We start from the raw sequence: 22613 nt of genomic DNA on the forward strand, positions 1-22613 counted from the left end.
TGCAAGGGAACCTGCGAGAGGCACCAACATGTCCGCCTTCCTGTTTGAACAGTGGGACGGGGCGCATGCGCGGGGGGAACGGCTCCGGTGCCGGCGGGGACGGGACGGCGGCAGGAGGTGCGCGCGCGCGCTTGGGAAGGAATCACAGTCACCGAATCGGTGAGGTTGGAACAGAACCCCGAGACCATCCAAGCCAACGTATGACCGAACACCACCGTGACAACCAGACCAGGGCACTGAGTGCCACACCCAGTCTTTCCTTAAACACCTCCAGGGCAGTCACCACCACCTCCCTGGACAGTCTATTCCAGTGTCTAATCACCCCTTCTGTGAAGAAACTCTTCCTAATGTCCAATCTAAACCTCCCCTGGCGTAGCTTGAGGCTGTGTTCTCTGGTCCTGTTGCTTGTTGCCTGGGAGAAGAGGCCGACCCCCAGCTGGCTCCAGCCTTCTTTCAGTGGTCGTAGAGAGCGGTAAGGTCACTCCTGAGCCTCCTTTTCTCCAGGATAAACACCCCCAGCCCCCTCAGCCGCTCCTCATGGGATATGCGCTCCAGATTCTTCACCAGCCTCGTTGCCCAGGTGAAGGAAAAAGCGGGAGCGGGCGGGAGGCAGCGCGATCGGCTCGGGCCGGCCCCCGTGGGACAGCCCGGGATCCCCCTTCCGGGAGCCGCTGTCTTTGTGCGCCCGCCCCCGCCCGGCGGTTCCGGCGGGAATTGCGCGGAGCCGAGGGGCCGCATCCCGCCGGGAAAAGCGCCCCTTGTCGCGGGCTCCCCGTGCCATGGGGGGATGTTGCCGCCGCGTTCCCCCCCGGCTCCCCGGAGGCGCCACAGCGCTGTTGGCTCCCGCCGCCTCGGCACGGCACGGGCACTGGCACTGGCACGGGGGGACAAGTGGCAGTGAGAGTCACCCCAAGAGCTGTTGCGGACTCCGTCCTTGCGGATCTTCAAAAGCCAGGCCCTGGGCAGCCGCTGTCGGTGGTCCTTAGGTGATCCTCGCTGCAGGTATTCCAGAACTACATGGGCGCGATCCTTTGCCATGTTTTTTGGGATGATCCTGCTTGAGCAGGGAGATTGCACCAGATTGCCACCGTAGTACCTTTCCAGCTTGACCCATTCTGTGATTCCGCGATTCTGTCCTACCTGATCAGGGGGACTGGAGAAGCTGGCCTCCAGAGATCCATTTCAGTGGCAGCCACTCTGCCATCGTGCGTGTCCAGGGAAGGAGAGGCCAGCTTCCACAGTGCCAGAAGTTTCAAGCATTCTGGTTTACGTCCAGACAACAGCAAGGTAGCACACCAACAGAAAGAAGAAATACCAGCACTAAACATGTAACCTGTGCAGCCTGTGCTGGTGTTTCCAATTCAAACCTTACCCTCAGACTGCAGCAGGAAACTTTTCTTCAAATAAGGAAACAATCACAGAATCCCTTAGTTTGGAAAGGACCTCTGAGAGCATCCAGGCCAACCTCTGACCAAACACCACCGTGTCAATTAGAACATGCTACATCCTGTCTTTTCTACAACAGCTTCAGGAATAGTGATTCCACCATCTCCCTGGGCAGTCCATTCCAATGTTTAACAACCTTTTCTATGAAGAAATTCCTCCTAATGTCCAACCTGACCTTCCTGTGGGTCAGCTTGAGACTCGAGCAAAGTAATGATTTCAAATATTACTGGGCAGACGCCACCGTACTGTTTCGGTTTCTTCAACTTCCACTGCAGTTCCATAAATGGCAATGGCATTTTTACAAAGATCACTGTAAATTGCATAGAGATTGTCAAGTCATTGATCTCTGGTCACTGAACAGTTCCCAGTAGCAACTGAATCATTAGCACTACAAGTTATTTTCCATGTCTTGGTTAGGAAACAATAGGCAAATGTTAGAGTGTTTGAGCTATTCAGTATTGAATATCAGTACTTGCTGTCTTGCTTTATTCAGAAAAAATAAGAAATGGCTTTCTGCATTTTGCTTTTTCTTATCCACAGCTGTCTGCATCTTTGTTTTTGTTTTCTGCTGGGAAGTATGTTCAGTTAAAGCAAAAATACAGGCTACAGCAACATTTCCTGCTCTGTTGTTTTGTGCTGGCTACTACCACAGCCCTTTGATTCAGAGGGTTTGGTTGCTCTTGGAAATGCAGATGTTCCATTTCAGCAAGCAAAGTCCAAAGAGAACGTTTCTGCAAGCTACAGGGTGTATGCTTGGGATCATTTCATATGTGAAGCAGTAAGTAATTTCTAAAATACACAGAAAATGTTTCTTGCAGTCTTCATCTCAAGCAAGATGAAAATCATCACTAGAGATACAGAGCCTAATTCAGAGTGCTCTTGATTTAAGCATTAGGGATGATGCCAGGCCTGAGCAGGGTGATTTGAGGCACCTAGCTGAAAATAATGCAAAATTCATGAGCCTGTAATAGTGTATGGAAGAGGAAGCCTGATTCTGCAGCTTAGTGGGCAGGATCACCACTGTGATCAACAGATGCCACTTATGTGTTTTATCCAGTGTCTGTGGGATAACTTACAGGTACTCTTGGAAACGCAAAACACCTTGCATCCTCTCCAGATCTCCCTGAAACAAAGCTACATGGGTCTTGCTCTGTTGCTGTGTCTTGCTCTTTGCCTTTTTTTTTTTTTTTTTTTTTTTTTTTTTTTTTTTTTTTTTTTTTTTTTTTTGCAGTGGCCCAGATTCAACACAGAAAGTGGAGAGAAGCACCATCCCATTGCTTGGCGACTTGGAGAATTCACAGAGATGAGAGCTGGGCATCAGACAGGCCCAGCCTCACATGTTTATTTGCCAGTGAAGGAGCAGTACACCTGAGAACTTCTACCAGTGTTTGTGGTGAGCAAAGCTGCTGTGTTTGTGTTCATCTGCGTGCAAACTCTGTGTTTCAAACATGTCTGTCAGACTGGGCTTTTCTCACAACTGTGGTGGACTAAAAGTGCTTGTCTGTCTGTCTCAAATAGAATAGAATTTGTGTGGGAGGTACTCATGCAGCTGTCTAGGAAACTCTGAGCACTGCTTTGAAACTGTAAAAGGCAGTTTGGCTACCAGCATCAAAAAGGATAATAGATTCTAATTTTTAAAAGCAGGTATGGGTTAAGTGTCCAGTGTGATAAGTACTCACGTTGTAACGTGAGAGTGTAATGTAATAGTTTTTAATCTAGAGAACACTCATTCACATGCTGGGATCTTAAAGCCCATTTTCACTTACTTCAGTCAGACTATTTGTGTCTATATGATTAGGAACTTACATATTTCTGGCATTGGCCCCTTAGAAATCATAGGAATCCCCATCCTACACAACCAGCTACTGCATTGAACTTTTGAACATTGAATTGTTTTATCTTCCTGATAAATAAACTAAAAATGGATCATTTCTTCTTGTTGCTTTTGTTATGTCACATTTTGGATTGAACTAGGTTTTCTTGAGTGAGATAAGAATTACTCAACATATACATGACCTGTAAACACTGAGCTGATAAAACATGGAAACCTAAAGGATCATTTTTTCTCTCTTCAAAACCATGTCATCTCTAATTCTTGAAAGTGTTTCTAAGTAAGTTGTCTATACAAAGTAAACTAACAAACTGATAAGCCTAATAAAACTAAAATCATGGTCCCCATATCCATATTCTCTTGCCTATTTTATAAGATATTTAAATGTTCTTGATTCTTCTGTTATACAAAATGACACTGACTTAAGAACTGATTGTTTGGCAGAGATTGAAATTTCTTATTAAGTACAGAATATCAGTAAACTGTCAAATTACTACATTTGGTTTCCTCTAAACCATGATAAAATACTCATAAAAAGTACAAGTAATATTGTTTATTTTGCAAATAACAGTCTTGTACATGAGAGTAATAAAACTGTGCATGTAAGAGGTTTCAGTAATGCTCATTTCAGGAACATTTAGCAAACAGCAAGAACGCAAGAACAGTGGAATACTCAAAGTATTGGCTCAGCCCTCTCTGAGCAGGTACTGTTACTCCCATCTTCTTGTGAAAAAGCTAAGAAGAATTAAGCAAAAGAGTTTGTAATAAAGTGAAATGCCATTTACATTTTTCAGGTCACTGAGTGTGCACATTAAAAGGCATACACTCTCAGAATGAGAAAACAGGCTGGGACACCCGTGTTCCTGAAGTAGCTGCTGACTTCAGAAGAGTTGCACAAGACAGAAATGAGACTATATCCTGTTCACCATATTAGGCCAAGTTAGTAATGCATGAGGTCCCCTCACATTCAGCTTCCAATTTAGTCAGCATGAAGGTTAAATCACATCATATTAAGCCTGCCTTCAGTCCACCGCCCTCTCTCCTTCTTTGCCCTGTAAAAATGGCTTAGTTTAGCCTCTGCTCTAGTCCTAGGGACAGTTAATAGCACAGGCCAGCATGGCTTGAAGCCCTGGGAGGAAAACTGGTCAACAAATCCAGTCCTTGGGCAAAATATTTTATCATTGCTAAAGCCCATTTGTGGAACAGGCTACTTGCAGGAGCTTCCTGCTTCAGGCAAGGTGTGATGGATGCTCAAGCAGACATCTGAACTGACTTGGAGTAATGATAAAGTCACACTAGCATTGATCTTAGTGTGCTTGCAAAACCTGGAAAGTAAAGGCTGCGTTAGGTAATGAATGCTGGTGTCTGTAAGTAGCTGGTTTAAAGCTGCAGTCACAGTGGTGACCACGCTGCAGCCCCCTCACCTCCCTTGAGGACTCACCTATGCACTGAAAAGACTCCTCAGGGAATTACCGACTGCAAGCTTGAAGTGGAAAGTGCTCTGAGCAATGAACACGTTAAAATGCTCTATGAGTAGGAGAGAGAAAGTAAAAAAAAGAGAGATATTAGTCATAATTCAGCATGCTGAGAAAAGTTATCTTGGCTCTTGATGAGGCAAAACATATGACCTCTAACAGAAATAGAATAGAAGTGGCCTAGGCAATAAGAACTGCTAGCATGAGAAAATCCTTTTGCATGTAATTGGTCAAAAGACAATTTCCTATGGATAGACACGCAGTATCTTTCAAACATCTGTTGGCAAACATATATTTGATGTTGAAACAGTGCAACATATACCTGTACGTAAATAAATGTTTTTCCTGCATGTCACCAGATTTAATAAAGGTGTGAGGCTCCAGGCTTGTGGCCTTTCCTGTTCCAATGCATCCCAGCTTGCCAGCAGAGGGTAGCTGCTGCTGTTCCCTATTACAGTGCATTTTCAAGCACTGTAGTACTTGTGCTGGAACCCTGAGGAGAACCTGCTCCCACTGTCTGCAAATGGTGAATGATGAGTAAGAAATGGGGCACCTGAATCTGAATCATTGTTGTAAAACTAGAAATAGAGGGGGGATACCTTTTGGAACTTCATGGCTCAGTCTGATGAAGAGGATCCGGTCTGAAAACAAACTTCTGCAAGGGAGGAAGTAAACTGGATGGCATTGTCTGTTCCAGTGCAAACGCAGATGTGTTTGCTGCCTGCAGACAAGGGCATCTTTGTACAAACAGCATAGACACTCCCAAAGTAACTTCTGCTGTATCTGGAAAGGAGGGCAGCTGTGAGCCCAGAGATAGACAGCAGCTCCCATATCTGGTCGCCATATGGCTTAGGCCAACGTCAGCCACAAGTGCATATACAGCACAGGCTCCCTCTGCTTTTATGCTTTAAAGGTGCAGGAAAAAGATCCTTTAACCAATGTATGTCAAAAGCTCACAAACTGATTTGAAAGCAAATCAAAATTCCACTGGAATGTTGAAAGATTCGTACCCTAGAAAGGACCACTTCCATGGCAAACACTATTTTCCCATTAAAGCCACTTGATAGGTACAGAAAATGTCAATATACCAGAAATTCTTCCTTGAGAAAAAGCTTTTTTATTTTCAATATCCCAGGGCTTAAAAATGGCCCAAGTACTTCTTGTTGGAAATCTTTGAAAAGCCAAACAAATTCAACTCTAAGTCAACAAAAAACTGTGGAAAAAAATGCCTGAAAAAATAAAGGTTTCAGAAATGTAGGAGTATATTAAAGCAGGAGCTAAAAAGTAATCTCCTTAGGGTCTCATTCACCAGGACATAAGCAGAAATAATACATCTTTTGTGTCTATATATTTACATTGTATAAATGGAAATATAAATAAATATGTATTTCTATTGAAAGTAGAGTGATTATCATCATTTTAGGCCTCTTAAAAGCTATCATGAATCCGATTTTCTACACTGCTATTATCTTAACTGTGACTCACCGCTGAGATTAAGGAGTTTTCTTCTTATTTCTCCAGTTCAGAACCCTAAGTGCTCTCTCTTAAAACAAATTTCTCCCACCCCACCTTACTCCTACTTCCCTGGCATACACATATCACATTTCCTCTGGTTGGATTAGTTTTGCAGTCCTTGCTCAAATAGTTCTTCTGAAGACAAAAGTTAAAAGTAAACTAGGCTGAATTTAAAAGTAAACTAGCTTCGATTGCCCTGGCTTTGTTTTTATGTATGCTGTCCTAAATATCTATGCTCCTTGTAAATGCTTTGCTGTGATGAAGACTATGACAAATCCATAAAAAGCCATGTTTTTTATCTTGGGGCTGGGAAATATTTAACAGTTTCAGCCCTTAACAGATAATTAACTTCTAAATGACACATCTCATAACTTTGCTGGTATAAACAGAGAGGGCTCCGTGTGATCCTTTTCAGGACAGAATGGCAGAAGTTGCTGTTCCTGACATTCACAGTGTAAAGTTTCTCAACACAAGTCAGAGAAAATTGCTTTGATATTATGAAGTGTCACAAGATTCTACATGACTTAAATTAAATGCACTCAAATTCCATTAAATATGCAGTTTTACAAAATGCATGTGTTTCATATGACTATCTTCCAGATATTTAAAAAAAAAGTTTAGTCACTGAAAAAGAATTCAAATTCACTGCAACTTCAGGAATTATAAATCAGTTAAATTAGTAATTTTTTGGTGAACTCTCATAACTAAATCCCAGAAGCTGATTTTGTTCACAATCAGGATATTTTTTTAATCTCATGCCACTAGGCAATCTGTTAAACCTTATTTTATACCAATGCTACCACTGTTGTTTCCTTTGTAGAGCTTTGGTACTCTTTGAACACATCTATAAGGTTTGAGAGAGTCTAGTCTTAGACAACAAAGATTGTTTATATATTGACTTTTATTATAATTCTACTTTCATTTGGCCATACCAAGCCAAACTCCAGAAATGAAAATTTTACAGGTGTGATCAGAGGCAGAAAACTATGTGTATGAAAGTGTGAGCAAGCTCTTATCAAAGAGTTAACCTTCTTATTCTTCTCTTCCTCCCTTCTTGACGATAAAGACATCAAACTTCCTTCTTCCTGTGATAAAATGCTATGCAAGTCTGTTGGAAAATTCAACTCTTGATACTCAGAAGATGGCAATTTTATATCAGTTTTACCTCATTATTTTGCTTCTTAATTATTATAATAATATTTATTATAATTATGGCTACTTCAAATCCCCAGAACTGCCTTATTTGAAATGGAGAAGAGAAATAGGACAAGAACAAATGGCCTCAAGTTGCAGGAGGAAGGGTTTAGATTGGATATTAGGAAAAAGTTTTTCCTGACAAACCAAAAGGATTGTCCAGTATTGAAACAGGCTGCCGAGGGAACTGGTTGAGTCTCCTTTTCAAAGAGGTGCAGATGTGGCGTGAGGGGACATGGTTTAAGTGGTGGACTTGGCAGTGTTGGGTTAATGGTTGGACTTTTCCAACAGAAACCATTCTATGATTCTACAGACTCCTAACTTGATTATAGCAAAATAATCTGTCAAAGGGACAAATCAAAGGCCAGGAACAGGCCATTTCAAAAATGTAGTAGATGCAAAATAATACATTCTTGATGGAGAATTTTTAGGCAGAGGGGTAAAGCCCATCCACCAGGACTGGAGAATGTCAGCATTGTCCTAAGCTGCCTCTACGGCATAAGAATAGATGAGGCTGCTCTATAAAGCACTGGATTAAAAAAAGTACAAGGTGATTGACTCATTCGTGGCCCATAGCCATACTCATACTTGCAAAATTGCCTCCGGCTGATGTTCTAGAACCTTTACCACAGAAACAAAAGGTACTGTGGCAAACAAAGCTGTCCCTCAGGAGTCTTATACAATGAAAACAAAGCTGGAACATGCATATGCAAAGCAGTATTTGTAAAGAGTTACATCATTACACCTTTGCAGTCACTCCAATTTTTGTGCCAAACTTTGCTGAAATTATGGAATAACTCAGAACTAGACTAAATTCTTTTAAACAGATTATTGAAACTGTAAGTACTATGTCCAAATTATTATGGAGTTTGTTTTAATGAAAATGTCTTTTGTTTGCCTGTTTGCATGGAGTTCCCAGCACTCCTTGGTGGTGGCCATGCCATAATTTTATATTCCTTGAAGGCAGAAATGTTATACTGTAAAATATCCACAGCAGCTTAGACCACATTCACAACATTTTGACAGATGTGGTTGTTTAATCCAGCTGGCTGAAGTCAAAGCAGGTAACATGATTTACCTACTAGCTCCAGGTCTTAAGACCAGAAATTCATCCCTTGCTTGTCAATGTGCATGCAGAAAAGGGACATACACCTCTGTAGCTCCAGACTTACCTGGGCTAGTTTCTAGCTAGCTGGCTGAGGCACCTACAGTGACACAATCAGCCTCCACAGACCATCATATTATTTGCCCAGGCCCCAAATCCCACTTCCTGCTGAAGCTTTGTGCAGCTGTTCCTCAATCAGCTGGATTATGCCATCACATCTGCTGAGCACGGCATGGACATGGTCTGAATTCCTATGGGCATTTCATGGTGCTGGGAGCATAATGCTGCTACCTGAACATGTAGAAAATGATGGCACCATCACCACAGGGGCCTGCTGGGCACTACTTCAAGTTGGATAAACACAAGACCTTTTCACAGAAGGAAACCTGAACTCTGTTATAGTTTGGATATGATACTTGTAGTTTCAGTAATTTGAATATAGGAATCTGTCCAATTATAAAAAATCATGCAGTTATAACAGTCAGTGGTCAGTGATGTTATCTGCACTGTGGGTAACTATGGCAAGAATTTCTTGTGGCCAGTACTTCTACTATTTGATGACCTCATGATTTTTTTTTTTTTGGTTAGTTGTTGCTGTTTCCTTCTTGACTCATTCCCAAAAGGCACTGAAACATCACAGACTTATCACTCACACAGCAATAACTGCAACTGTCCTTAAACCAGTTTCTCAAACCTGGATCCAGAGCATCCCCTACCAGAAGGGTGCATGCTCTGCATCTTGTTAAGTTGAAGTCCCCCACTTTCTTCTGATGCGAACCATGGGATCCAGTCTTTCATTTGGGCTTCTTTAGACTAGATTGAGTCTGAGGGAAAGTGCCTGCAAAGCACTGGAGGTAATGCCACACCATGGGAAAATGAGGAAAGAAATGTATGTGTCCTGCAGTGTGGGAGACAATCAGCTATTAGCCATCATTCTTCTCAGCTGGGTGGAGGTTTTAATCCCCCCACCTCACCCTGGGCAGCCAGCAGATCATTTCACAGCAGTCATCTTTATAGCATCTACGTGAGCATGGTGGGGTGCCTTGTACTTCTGAACAGACATTTCGTTAATGTCTCTTTTCATGTCCTGATCAGACTATTGCAAAACCCCACACGCAGACTCCCCAAAATGAGTCATGTCTGCCGGCAGGGATATCTGCAAGATGTCTCTGCACAGAGGTGCAGAGCCGTGCAGGAAGCGTGGGAGAAGACCACCCTGGCACAGCACAAAAGCTTATTTATTAGAGAAAATGCCTTAGTGGAGCAGAGAGGGCCTAGCAGGTCTACCCCAGGGGGCAATCCATTAGCTTCCAGGTAAAATGTAGTGGGTTCATTGTGACCTCCAAAGTCTGACTGCCACAGGGGCTGCCCGTCTATGAAATATGTCTCCCCTTGCATCTGCAGAGAACTGAACTTTTGCTCTGGAAGGGTAATCCCCCAGTGGGACTTAAGACATAGGAACATGATCTGCTCCGCATATCCAGGTCTCCAACTTTTCCTTTCTTATGGCATGTTCTTATTTGTCTGGTTTTACACCCACTGTCCATGAGATTTTTCCTGTACATCAAATCTGACGCTGGGAGAAGGAGCTGCATTACTCATACATAATTTCAAAATTGTGGGCAAACTGGATGGTTTCCTGCTCCCATAGACATATGACTTCATCATGTCTATCTTCCCAACTTCATGCACCAATACTTTGCCTCTTCATGCACCAATAAAGCCTCTTTGCTTCAGAGGCTTTATCACCAGCTGAGAAAGAATTCCTTCCTTATCACCTGTTAAATTGAAGTATTAGTTGGGGCAGCCATGTGGCATCTCTTGGTTTCTGTCTGCCAGTAAGATACCTGTATTCAGTTTCAGTAACATGGCTTTTCTTAATATGTTAATTCATTTTTTGTTATTTAAATTAGAAAAAAATAGGTTGGCATGGTAAAATTCAGACCCTCTAAAGCATAATAGACTAATACAATAATGCCTTGATATTGAATAAGTGACAAATATTTTCCCCTTTGATTCCAGAGTTTTCCACAGCATAGTTACCTGAGCAATTTACTCAGATTATTCATGAGTAAGTTTGATTAGCAGTATTCTATTAATTGCTGAAACCCTCTGGTTTGCTGCTATTGTCCATAAAGGATGCAAAAGTATCTTAGGCAGCCCAGTCCATTTCCAGCCCTACAATTTAAACTCACTAAATACTAGGCCAAATCTATATTCAGAAATTGTTCCATCCTACTCTATATGCTTTCTCACTCTGTTTCCTCTCATCTTTTTCCAAGCATGTATTGGACAACTTACATGCAGAAAATAATATCTGTAAGACTTACCTTGATTTTTAAAATATTTATTCTCCTGTCTATCAAAACACACACCAAAAAAAAAAAAAATCCCCAAAAACAACCAAACAAAAAACCAAATTACAAAGCTATGTGCAAACTGATAGAGAAATGCTAATGCAAATTTACCCATCTTTCACACTCAATAGCTGTTTCTAGTACTCTGTCTTTGTCCTTAGGATTTAATTAAATCTCTCACAGAAAACAGAATTTGCTAGTACTTGACCTTTGTTTTCAGAGCCCCGAAACACAAAAGGCATTTAGAATCAATGACAAGGCACAAAACACAACGCACTCCATTTAGTGCTAGGGGCAACACAATGCTCATCCTTTATATGGAGAGACCCTGGGTTAAAAAAGGATTAAAATTAAGCCACAGTATTCTTTTCTAGGTTGTCTCCTGTAGAATCAACACTGCCTCTTCAAGCTGATTATCTGTTTTGCAGTCCGCCAGCATATGATGGCCAATGCTACCCCTAATCTTTTTTTCACTACATAAACTATATCTCCACTCTTTATTTGCCTTCACTGGCTTCCTTCCTGTCGTAATTCCTCAGTGCAAGCTCCTCACCCTCCACTCGAAGCCCAAACACAAACTCCCGGCTCCCATTTCTGCTCCCACTTCCCCTTCCTCCCATCCGGGCCGCCTACAGCCAACTTTGTTCCAGCAGCCTTTCTGCTTTTGTTTCCCAGCTGCTCTCTCCTGCATCTCTTCAGCTGCTCTTTATACCACTTACATCCCTTTCCTACATGGCTTTTTGCAGAGATTCTTCACACTTTCTCTTCCTTTTCTCTCACTGATTTCTTGCTGGATTTTTTTCCTTCACTTTGGTGTTAATGGTGGACTTATGATAAATAGTGAGAAAAAATTTAGCTCTTGCAGAACTTATGGAAGCAGGTCTGAAAATTAACACTTAACTAAAACAAAAACTGGTAGAAAGGTAATTAAAGGAAAGCATGATGTTCAATGGCCTTGAACTACATAGAAAAAGGCCACTGAATGAGAAGCTACAGAGAATAATTTGCTTCTGTTCATGTTAACAGGGGATAGTAAGCCACACATTAATTACATTCCTCGAATTAGAAGGAGTTTTGAGAGTGAAACTCTCCTTAGCCCTCGCAGAGTGGCTCACAGTAGGAGAAAGGTGTGCTCTGCCTGTCACACCAGCCAGCCAGGCCTATAACATTTCCTTCTGTTGATCTCTTACTCATTTACCATCCCACAAGCTGAAAGACAACCGTTCACGGCTTCTTTCTCACCCAGTGGCAGGCTACACCTCTGCCTGCTATTCAAGCAGCTGGGAAAAGTTTGTCTGCTTCCCTGAGCTTAAAAGTGTCATTCTTGTATTTTTTAAAATATTGTCAGGTAGCACAGCTCACAGTCCCAAGGTTCACAGCCTGGCTTTTAGCTTAACTAGAACCTGGGCATGTTTTTGATTGGGTTTTTGAGTTTGTTTTTTTAATGTGGGAGTAGAAGAAGCAACAAATACAAGCTAATTTATTTGAGGGAAATAATTGAAATAATTTAATAATAACAATAATTTAAATTATATTGTAACTCAAGTTATTGCCACCAGTGTCCTGCAGAAGGACCACCAGGTTTGCTTTGGCATTTTTGACACACCCCCCCCCCCCCCTACAATATTGCTCACTGCAATTTATACGGCTGAGAAGCCTCCTACCTCCTGGGATACCTTCAGGGATACCTTCAGGGATACCTGGGTCTGGCCCATACGGTACAAATCACATATTTTAAACCTTCTGTAGGAAAAAGAAAAGGTGTCCAAAACTTATGAAAGCAAAGAAGACTGGGGGAGATGCATTGGCACCGGTCCCATTTCCATCTTTTCTGTTGGCTGAACACTATTTTAACCAACTACTATTTTTTTGAAGAGCAAATTATTCTGTAGGTCATTTCAACAAATTCCCATAATTACACAAAATCTGAGGACTTTTAAAGGTCCCTTCCAACCCAAACACACAAACACACACACATCCACAGGAATCTACCTCTGCCTCTGCTGGGCCTCTCCAGCAGCAGCAGCTCTGTTGGCAGGAGCTGCTTCGAGGATGTGTGAATCACTAAGGTGTTCCCAGTTTCTGCAGGCTGTTTTACCAGGTGCCAGGCAAGTTGCAAGGCTACAGCCCCCAGCCGGAGGGACTCTCTTGCTCATGGTCCTCTGCCGGGCTCTGCACAAGCAGGGGCCTGATTCTGCAGACAGATGAAGGGGGGGAAAGGCAGATGTTCTCCCGAAGGAAAAAACCACATGAACTGAAGACACATCCTGTACCACAACTGCACATGCCTACAGAAAATGCTCCACATTACTTTGCTCCAGTACTTGCATTTCCTTTGATTTTCCTATGACCAGAAACAGCAAATAACTAATTGGGAATCAAATGCAATACCCACCCCTGAAACCCTCTGCATTTAACAGAAACCAGCTGGGTTTCTGCAGCATTTTTACAGTAATCTATTAAGTTATTTTCAGACTGCTTGAACCAAGAATAGCAGTGAATGTCAAGTCCTTCTATGCATGGCTGTACCCTTCATTTCTCTGTGAGATACATTTCCAGGCAAGTATTAGGCCTCGACAGCCATATCAAACGTTCAGATCAGGAAATGTTGTGTCCAAGAGGTAGATAATTCCCCCCCCTGCTGTGGCCAGGAACACACAATATTCTACAATCCAGATCCTCTGCTTCTTCCCATCACATATGCCAGGCACCACTGTTTTCCTTATTCTGTCTTTGTCCAGAGTTTTGACCTCTGATTGACTTTGAAGTTTACATATGAGGAAAAACAGTCAGGCAGCTGCTAAAACAAGCGCGGAGAGATCAAACGGTTCTGAAAGAATTAAAAACAAACAACTTTTATCTTTTTCTTTTGTGTTTACCAATACATTAACAGATCCAGATAGATGGAGAGATACTCAAATGCGCATACATATATATTTAAATTGTAATGTTAAAAAATACATTAAAGGATATTGTTTAGAAGGATAAGGAAATTAGGAAAATTAGGAAATACCAGATTTCCTAATACCAGACTGCTATGCTAATTTCTTTCTGCTACTGGGTGTGATTATCCTGTGTTGTACAGAATGAGGCATGCATCCTGTGGGAAAGTCTAAAATCTGACTGTGTCATGGAAGGGTTTGTAAGGAAACATATGCACATGGGGAGGGACAAAAAAAGATTGTCCAGAGAGTCTTAAATCTGCCACTTTCTAATGTATCAGGAATGGAACTGTAGCTTAAGTGGCACTATTTAATGACTGGAGCATAGGGAATTGGATGTTCTAGCCTATTTTCAAGGGAGAAAAAAGCTATCAGAGGGAAGTCCCCTGTGACATGCATAGAGAAACACAGACTCTTGCCTTTTATTGAGTCATTGCAGACGTTTAATTAATTGGGTCTGAAGTATCAGGCATAAGTAGGAGTTATTTGGTCTGGAGCTGGAAGACCACTTAGTAGAAATCAAGTTTTGTTTCCTCTATCATATTAAAACTTTTTAAGCTTCATCTATATTAAATTGAGTCCAGAAATTTCATTCTGCTTTTGCTGTACAATTTCTTCTAATGCTTAATCTTCTATTACTGTTTCAGTGTCAGCAAGAACTTGGGTCTTTAAAACTGTGATGTTGCCCAATTACTATTCTGGCAGACTGCCTTGACCTTTCCTAGAGAAACCAACAAGAGAAAAGCAGTGGTGGTTCCCAACAGTTTCCATCTCAATGACTCTCACATAGAAATTCACAGAACACAGGAAAAATGTTGTCTCTGAGATGAATGACTTTGAATTTCAAAGGTCTGTTGAAAGTAATAAAAATGTTAAACTTTCCAAAATATGTCAAATTTCACAAATACCTAAAAAATATTTCTGCAGATACCATGTAAGTATGAGTAATAATCTAAATCAGAACATTTTAATTGACAATGGAGTTCTATTTGGTTTGTGAGACATTTCCTTTCTTTTTTTTTTTTTTAATAAGATTACTCTGGCCTGTATAATATGAACTCTCTAGGGCTCTGTAACTTGTGGCAGCCGCAAACCAGTCTGTGCATTCTCCTGCCTCTTGATATTGCTTGTACACATAAAATAATTTCCACAGTCAGTTAATTCAAATCTGTTTTCTTAAATGCTTAAAAAGCAATAAGTTATATGACGAAAATTGTACCAAATCACAATTCCCTGTGTGTCATTTTGCATTTCTGCCTTAGATAAGCCATTGTCTCTTATATAGGCTGCAAAAGAACCACTTTGGATAAATGTAAATACATTTCCCTGTGGTTTGGGGTTTTTTTTAATGCTGAATTTCACAGATTGCTAAGATAATTTTTGTAGAGCAAAGTAGTAGTATAAACAGAAGTAAAATTGTCTTTTCAGTATGAGCTTCAGAGCTGAAGCAGTTTGTGTACAGTTATCTTTTCCATCTATCCCTTGGGCATAAAGGCAGTGAAAGAATTCCTAACGAGGGGAAGGAAATTGCGTTGGTCAAGATCAAATTGCAAGCATGCATAATTTGATGTACTGATGACTGTCCACCAGATATCACAGCAGGAGACTTGCCAAGATGTTAATTGTCCCAAGGACTGGAGTTTGATGCTTAACAAACATCTCAGTTTCGTTGTGGAATGAAAGTTATGACAGCTGGAAAGTTTTCTTAGTTGCATGTGCAGTAGTGAGTAGCATTGAGAGAAATCCTGATTTTAAATGAAAATGTCTTCTGCTTGCAAACAGTAGTTATTGGTAGGGTTACTAGAAAGAGGGGAAGTGTAACTTCATAGCTTCAGTATGTGGAGTCAGTATAAAACTCCAGGGTTGACTTTGTGGCTTCAAATCAACTCAGACACTAGGGGAGCACATAATTTCGTGCAGTTCTTTCCGCTTTTGAAAATGTCAGGTTATATCTTAGAGACAGTCCCGCAGTGAAGTCCTTGTATAAAACAAACCTCTATTTCACAGTCTATGCATAGAAGTCTGCAGGTTGCAAATCTGGCATACTGCAAGTTGGTAGATGTCATTTGTCACCTCTCATGTCCAGACATACGAGCCTACAAACAAACTGGCTACTTTTTTTACTGTTTTTTGAAGCAAAGGGTCAGTCAACAGCCCATTAAAAAGACTTACGGTGAATAAAATATTTCTAAACAGAGAAGACTGCCCTAATCTGACTTCTGTTAAGCAAGCCTTCTATTCATCACCCCAGTCCTGAGCAGTGTACATAATGAGAAGAAATACTTCTCCATTTAGGACAGAAATTTTTCTCACTTTGATGTCTAGGATTTCATCCCAGATATTAAGAAAACTCTGACTGCAGTAATTGTAAATCTGCTGGTTGTGCAGGGAGCATTAGCCTCATACCAGCCAAGTAATTGTTGTCCAGCTGGAGAATGGTATGGCCTTTCTCTCTGATATTTCCCCTTACCACCAGATGGGGAAGAATCCTTGGACACAAATGTTACCATGTCTGATTTGTTGTAGTTGTTACTGTGGAAATTGTACACATGGGCTTGGATTCTGTTTTGGCTGAAGCAGATTAAACTGCAGAGGGAGTAAGTGGAATTAACCAAGAGCTATCACACATATGCTGGATTACTGAAGCATGTAGGTGATCAGCATTTCCCATGTGCACCAGTAAAAAAAAGTCAAGTCCTTTTTCTGCAATAATCCTAATTGAATCTCAATATTCTTCAGAAATAAAAAAAAAAAAAGTGGTAGTTAGGTTTATCCACAGCATATATCCATCCATGATTGTTTTGGTTTCCTTTCTGTGTAAAACTACACAGAAAAAATGATCCAGGGTGGAATACATGAATTACTTCATTTGCTGATGAAACTGGTATCTTTTTATAGTATTCCTATACAAAGTTGCTGGAAACAAATGTAAGGACAAATATCAATAAATAATGTTGGGAAAAATAATGGCATCAAACAAGAAGAATTACTGGACTGTAGTGACTGAAAGCTGTCTCTTCATCAGAAATGCATCCAGATATCTAAAAATAGTGTGTACTTCAAAGCTCCATACGTCCATATTGATGATGAGAAATAACAGCCATTCTATGGCCATTCCATAATCACTACTGGTTCCTGAAATGCTTGTCTATCTGCAAGAGATGCTGTCCAGCAATCTCAGCTGATCAAACTGTTAAGCATTTTCTTCCAAAGCAAGAGAACTTGGCATCAGCCAGGAGCTCAACCTGGAGTAGGCAGGATGAGTTGTGAGCTGGGTAGAGCAGCTGTTGATCCTGTTTTTGTTTCCACTGCTGTTTGCAAGGAGTTATTTACCCTGCTACACTTCATAGGCTGCTCCAAATTGCCATGAGGCTTTTCTTTCTTTCTGCAGCATTCAAGAGAGGCAGGTCTGTAAATTGTCTTCTCTGGCTACTCTGAATCACGTTAGCCTGCTCTTTTTTGTATGCATACCCCATGGTGATAACAGAATTCAATCAGGTAGGCAGTGTTGCTGTGCCTGCCCTTCCCCATGTGCACCTAAATTCCAGTTCACCACCTCTTGGGGAGCTCATACCAGGGAGCAGCTTCACCTCCAGCACCAGGGCAGCTCTTGGGGTTCTCCTGCTGCAGGTGCAGGGAGGAAAACCCTACTCACCTCCCTCTGGGGAATGCCTAGCCTGTGAGAAACCTATGCAGCAGGGAGGCCATCCTCTAAGAGACAAATCCCCTTGGACAGTTTTGTTTCTAGCTGCCAGGGAAAATACTGACATTTATCTGTGGCACTGGTGCCAAGTTACGTTTTGGCTTGCTCATGCTCAGGAACTTTTTGGCTTGGAGAGAGAAGAAAAATAAAGCAGTTAGGCCACAAGGCTCTTTGTGCCTTTCATTTTGTCCCTCTGGGCTGCTGCCTTTTTCCTTACTCCACAGCAATTCATGTGGGAGGGGAAAGAAGTGACTGTGGCAGAAAGGCACAACAGAAACTGGAAGCAGGAACCTGCATATTAGGGCATGGTAACCAGCAAATCTGCCAGGAGCTGGTGATAATACCCAGGGCACAGTAACCTACACTTACAGCTAGGAAAATTGCTTTATTTGCTTCCAGCTTTGCTGGCCTGTTTGTGCTCTTACACCTTCCTGGGAAAAGTATGGAGCTGCTGCTTGGTGTCAGTGCTGCTGGGCGCCTCAAAAGAGTTTCTCCATGCCCTGAATACTTGCCTCTGGGAGGTTAAGAATTTTAGTTTGCATAAATAGTTCATAGTTCCTGATAATAAATTTAATTAATTATTTATTTTATTATTTTAATGTGTTATGTATTTTATGTAAATATATTTGCTTCTCTAACTCTGATTTGGACTGCTGGCTTTACTTTCCCAGGAAGGAAGAAACCTTGTTTTGGGAGAGTGTGTATCCATCCTCTGAGGAATTGCCAAAGGCTTGAAACCCAGGTTTCTCCTGCACTATACAAAGTGAGGAAAATGCCCTTGGTGATTATTACCTTGGGCAGAATTGAGAATGAGCAACAAATCTGAGGAACACAGTCTGAAAAGGGGTGAATTTGTTTGCTTCCCCATCCTGGTATCCTCTTAGCTCTCTCTTACAGAAGGATGTTGGCCTGGATCAGTTTCTGTTTTTCTAAAGGGAGCTTGCCCTGGGACACTGGGGTAGCTGAGAACAACTGCTGAGCAAGGACATTCCCCTCTTCAGTTTGAGCAAAATACTGTTTACCCCATTCTCACTCATTTGCCTCTCCCATTTCCCTGTTTCTCACTGGAGGCGACAGCTGCCTGAGGCATGGGAGTAACAACAGATCCCTCAGCTGCAACGGCAGTCAGAGCAGGAAGGGCACAATGAGCCCCACAGAGTGTACCCAGGTCCCTTGGAAATCTGCTCTTTGCTACATGGTCCTGTTACCCTGCCCAAAGTCCCCTACACCCAGGGAGATGCCACTGCATGGTCTGACATTCTTCATACACATACCCCACACTGACTAGGGCACTCTGGATTTACTTCCAGGTGCCACTGCCCAGCATGCTAATGCACAGCTGGAGATTGATCCTCTTCTTCCCACCACCCTGTCACTGCTTTGAGATACAGAGGATCCCTATGGACATGAAAAGGGGTGTCTCTAATTGTGGTTTCTGGTCGCTGGCTGGTGCCAGGACAAATGTCCCTCATTCATGGGAAAGTACAAAGAAAGAGGCTCAGCAACTAGACCTGTGGCTGCCTGAGCTCAGAAAGTCTCAGGGTCTCAACTACTGGCACTCAGACTTGGCTTCCTTTGTGTGTCTGGCCCCTTCCTGCTTGCCCACAGTTCTCTTCAGTTTTGCCAGTCTTTTCAGGAGAGACCAGGGGGCTTGGGCCAACAAGTTCTGCTTACACTTGGTGACATGGATTGAGTGCTGGTTCATCAGGACTGGTTTCTGCCTATCTGTAAGGTTACTTACTCATCACAGACACCACCACCCATGGTGAAAGCCCAGGTTCTCACAGTGGGCCATGAGGGAAAATACAGCTTGCCACTGCCTGGGCCAGATTTGTCAGTGGGACAACTGATGGCAACAAGAACAGGAAAGCTCAGGAGGGGCAGCCCAGCTCAACAGCCCTGGGCATAGCACATATGTGAAGGTAACTCTGACCTGCCTGCACAAACCATCCTGGCTTCCCATACTTGTGTTTTTTTTGAGTCCTCCCACTCTTAAATCTGACTTACAAGATTTGCTGCACCTGTCTATGCCAGTTACATAGTGTGCGCACACACTGGATCCAACCCACATATCAGCAAACCTGCTGTGCACTGGCAGCTGCTGTTTGGCCTGCCTTTCCAACTGGGAGACAGATGCTTTTGTCTGTGCACTTGTGCCTTAACATGGCATTGGAGCCAATGTGCTGAGGGTTGTTTCTACAGCATGAAGAAATTTGTGGTGGAGCCACTTTTCCCTGGAGTTGGTTACAAGGCTGTTTCCTCAGATGGTGCAGAAGCAACCATCAGAAGGCAGAGCCTTTGTTTGTCCTTACCAGCTCCTGCCACACAGAGCTCAGCTGAAGAGGCTCTTAATTTCAATTTTCCTCAGAGACACATTCTCTGGTTTCTTCCCAGACCACAGGATCAAATGATCTTTTGTTCCTTTGTTTCATAGATTCTCCCATCTTTTCTGGTTTTACTTTCATATATTTCCAACATGCACTGAATATTGGCCATAGTTGGTTATTCCCTCACACGTGTCTTGTATGCCTGCTCTGCTACAGGCATTGACTTGCTCCTGTGTTTGGGATAGAGATTGTTATTGTTTGTATGGTCTAGCTACATGGAGATCCCCTATAGAACTATTTTAAATAAGGGGTGACAGTCAAATACAAAGCCATGTAAAGTAAAAAAAGGTAAGCAATTTGAAAACTGGGGGAATGAGAGGCTGGAAAGCAGTGCTGCAGAAAGGGACCTGGGAGTCCTGGTCAATGGCAAGTTGAATCTGAGTCAGCAGTGCCCTGGCAGCCAGGAGGGGCAGCTGTGTCCTGGGGGCATCAGACACAGCATCACCAACCAAGCAAGGGAGGGGACTGTCCTGCTCTGCTCTGCACTGGGGCAGCCTCACCTCCAGTGCTGGGGGCAGTTTTGGGTGCAATACAAGGAGTGTCTGAGATCACTTGGTTTGTTCAGCCTGGAGGAGACTGAGAGAAGACCTTACCACAGTCTTCAACATCCTCATGAGGGGAGGGGAAGGGGCCAGTATTGATCTATTCTCTCCGGTGATCAGTGATAGGACCCAAGGGAATGGCATGCAGCTGTGCCAGAGGAGGTTTAGGTTGGATATTGGGAAAAGATTTTTCACCCAGAGGGTGGCTGAGCACTGGAACAGGCTCCTCAGAGAAGTGGTCACAGCACCAACACTGCTAGAGCTTAAGAAACATTTGGATAGCACTGTAAGGCACATGGTGTGATTTCTTGGGCTTGCCCTGTGCAGAACCAGGAGTTGGACTCAATGATCCTTGTGGCTCCCTTCCAACTCAGCATATTTTATGATTATATGTTTCCAAATGTTCGCTCACAATTGTCCCAGACTGCTCACTCAAAGTTAAAAGGAACTCTTTGCTTTGATCCTCATGTTCTGCTTCACATATAGGGATGACAATCCTTCACTTCATTAGAATAGAAAGGTGAAGAAATATATATGAATCTCCCAGATATTATAATAGTGAGAAGCATAGAAAAGCCTAGGAAGAAGCTGATGGTTTTTTCTCTAATAATTGGACTTGGGTCAGGCAAACATTTGATGAAGAAAAACTCAGTTCTACCATGATTTTTTTCTTTCTTTTCCTGCCTAACATTCAGCCCATCTCCTGATACTGTGAGATATGGGGGAATGTGTAACCACATTACAGCAGAAGAGATCCCCTATTCACCAGGGAGAATCTACTGTGGGAATCTCCAGTCGGTTTAAGTTCATGCTCTGCATGCATAAGCAGAGCAAACTTGGCAGGCTGAACAGTCTGTCCCTTGGGAATATTGACAGATGAATGTAAACTCAATTACCTTGCTTTTTCATTCCAGTTGGGTTACTTGTGCTGTGTAACTAAGTACATCAGCATCTGGAGTCACTCTGAACAACAGGAGAAAACATTCTCTGGTGTTGAAACTAAAATTTTGTACAGCATTTATAACTTGCAAAAAGTCAGGGGGCTGGCTGTGCTTTGTTTCCCACCATCCTGAAAAAAACAAACCAAAACCAAGGTAGAAGGGTCACCATTGCCAAGGCTGGGGTTTCTTCTTTAGTGTAGCTAAAAGGCTGCTAGCCATTTTGCCTATGAGCATGCACAACTGAAAGGTGTAAAACCAGCTCCTGAATTTTCCTTACCATTCTCCCCACCACCACCATCTTCACTATCCATCAACCTGCCCCATTGCTGAAAGCTGAAAACACAAAAATAAACATTAGTTAACGAGTTTTGCACCTGGGGGTGGTAAACAAAACTGCTCTCCATGCCTGTGAGCTCTCAAAGGGAAACTCTGCTGTAGGAAAACAAATCTCATCACAGTAAGAACAGGTCTGCCTGGGGTAGGGTGTGTGTGCAGAGAATGAGAAGAATATTTTCATTTTTCTGATTTCATAATTAGGGAATGATGAGGTACGAAATCTTTCCTAAATGTGTCCCTCCAGTTAGAAAATACATACTTGCCCTATCTTTGTTTTCATTGTAGCTAGAAGCAGAAGTTGATGCTAATCTGATTCTTTACTCCTCTGTAGTTTGGGGCATTTCAAATACATATTTTTTGTCCTGAGATTTTGTCTCAAACGGAGACAAGTGAGACTTTGTCTTGGACTAAGAGAATCAAGACTTTGTCTACAATGCAAAAATATGGTGCATGCTAAACAAAACAAGTCTTTGTGTATCATTGTTATTAAAACATTGTAGCAGCAGGAAATAGCTAGACGTGGACTTTGCTAGTTAACTGCTACTATAGATCTAATAAAGTTCAACTCATTATACATTGAAATCCTATTACAGTAGCTGAATGCTTTGACAAAGAAACAGCCTGTAAGACGGTTCCTTGCAAAATAGTAGTGCATATATTAAATCAGCATGTTCTCACCTTACCGTGTCCTCCATTCAGTCCACGCTTCTCTGAACGAGACTTTCACTCCTGCAGCCGGGCGTGCCCAGCGGAGCATCACCCGGAGCGGGCAGGAACCCCCCGGCACTCTGGCCCCTCGGGAGCCGCACGACAGGGTCAGGGCCGCCCCTTCGGCATCG

Source organism: Ammospiza caudacuta, chromosome 1 (assembly GCF_027887145.1).
Source record: "Ammospiza caudacuta isolate bAmmCau1 chromosome 1, bAmmCau1.pri, whole genome shotgun sequence".
Taxonomy (NCBI): Eukaryota; Metazoa; Chordata; class Aves; order Passeriformes; family Passerellidae; genus Ammospiza; species Ammospiza caudacuta.